Genomic DNA, 2,382 nt, shown 5'->3' with positions numbered 1-2,382 from the left:
GATATTCAACTGGCAAACACCAACATGGCCAAAAAGACTTTCTAAGTGTTAATTATTTCTGTACTAATAATTGAAAACTACTTTCTATCCTTAGCCTCTCTCTGCCTCCGAGTGCTCTTCCACTTTTTTCCTATGAGAACTCTCCCCCTGCCCCCCCTGCACCCACCCCCACCGCTCCCCTCCTCACCCCATGCAGCCACTGAGGGGCTACACCTGGCCCAGCAGGGGGCTTCAGGGAGCCTTCTGTTTGGGCAGCTTGGGGACTATTAAGTCTCTGCACATCACCCTGGAGGAAAGGAAATCCTAGTGAGGATAGGGGAGACGGAGCAGCTCTGGAAGTTACAGCTTTGTTTGCCTGTGCCATCTCTAGCTACTCCCTCTTATACTTTAAAGATTTCCTTCCCATCAGTTATGAGTCAGTTCCATGTTCACTTTTTGCTGCCACCCAGGACCCAGGCATGAGGTTTGATGTTTCCATACAGCCTCTTCCTTCCTGGTAGCATTATTTTTTTTGTATTCTTCACTGTCAGCTCCAGAGAACAGCCAGACGTGATTGTGGAATTGGGGGGAATTTCATCAAATCTAAGGCATCGTTAGATGCCTGTTCACCATTGTGTATATATAATATATACATAAAGTATCAGGAAGAAAGAAAAACCCTGTCAACTAAAATGTGACACATGAAGTGCTATGCCATTATGAGTCAGTCACACTAACCTCTTGTTCTGAAATTTCTTTCAGCTATTCTGAAGGATGGGGCAATGTCTCTGTCACAATAGGCAATCCTTCTGTACATGACTCTGTAATAGAACATAACATAGATTCATCTACCTGTGGGTGTCTTCCTTTCTTAGGTTCTGTAAAGACCATGGCTGCTTTATTGCTTTGCTGAAAATAGGTAAATGTGGTCATTACTCCTAAGAAGAATATTTGTATCTTTAATACCAAATTTGCATTCTACTATTGTTTCTATTTTCTGTGTGTTTCTAAAGGAACTTTTCATATTAAAGTTGAATTGCAATGTAATCATATTACTGCTGCTGCTACTGCTGCTAAGTCGCTTCAGTCGTGTCCGACTCTGTGTGACCCCAGAGATGGCAGCCCACTAGGCTCCCCCGTCCCTGGGATTCTCCAGGCAAGAACACTGGAGTGAGTTGCCATTTCCTTCTCCAGTGCATGAAAGTGAAAAGTGAAACTGAGGTCGCTCAGTCGTGTCTGACTCCTAGCGACTCCATGGACTGCAGCCTATTACAGATATCTTCAATGGTGATGAAAACTTATGAACTATCAACAGTGCATATAACTCAGTTAAGGTGACAATGATGTGAACAGCCAAGACCAGGCACAGGCAGGGACAACTCTGTCGTGATTACTATCTGACCAGCGGTGATAATAAGACATATCCTTATTTCAAAGATTTTAAACTTGAAAATATATTCATCTGATTAAACTTTGCCATGTTTATTTGATATCAGTCAATTAAACTTTGCAGGTGCAAAGACTGAGACTCAGAGCAGTTAAACACTCTAAGGTCACAAACTTCATAATTGATGGAGCCTAGAATTAAAATCCAGGTCTCCAAAACCTATGCTTCTTTTCATATAAATTTATTATCCAAATGGGGAGAAAAGTCAGCCCTCTATGAATACTGAGGACATAATTGGTGCCCCAAGCAACATTTACTAGTAGAATGTCCCAACTACAGCTTTGGGGGGCTTCGCTCTTAATAGCTTGCACCTGCAGACTCCTTTAGAGCGCTACCGCAGGGCTATGCAAGCAGCTTGATGCTTCTCATAGTTGAAATGGAATGGGGTTTTCATGCCTTCAGGGCAGCCAAAAGTCAATGACTAACTAATGCAGGAGTAGAAAGCTCAGCTCCTTTGCCTTGAGGCAGGACAGAGTTTCATGTGACGATCAGAGTTTCATGTGACGATCAGAGTTTCATGACCAGGCTGAGGCTAGGACTTCATCAGCTTGGCCTGGCTTTTTCCTCTTCCCTAACCTGCTTCCCCACTTTGTACTTTCTCCTTGGAGCCTTACCTTAACAAGTCACTTGCACACACATCCTCATCTCAGGGTCAGCTTCTGGAAAACATGACCCAAGATGATGCAGAAATAAGTGAATAAGGCAACATCATATGTTGGACTATAGAGTCCATGTAATTCTCCAGGCCAGAATACTGGAGAATACTGGGTAGCCTTTCCCTTCTCCAGGGGATCTTCCCAATCCAGGGATTGAACCCAGGTCTCCCGCATTGCAGGTGGATTCTTTACCAACTGAGTTGTCAGGGAAGCCCTTCATTATGTCAAAGGAATGTGCTAATTGAGCCTGCCTTCATCACTCTTCCAGTCCTGGGGTAAGTCCTACATTTCCTGAATTTC

The sequence above is a fragment of the Budorcas taxicolor genome, chromosome 2, assembly GCF_023091745.1.
Source record: "Budorcas taxicolor isolate Tak-1 chromosome 2, Takin1.1, whole genome shotgun sequence".
NCBI lineage: Eukaryota > Metazoa > Chordata > Mammalia > Artiodactyla > Bovidae > Budorcas > Budorcas taxicolor.
Note: the sequence above shows the minus strand (reverse complement) of the source record.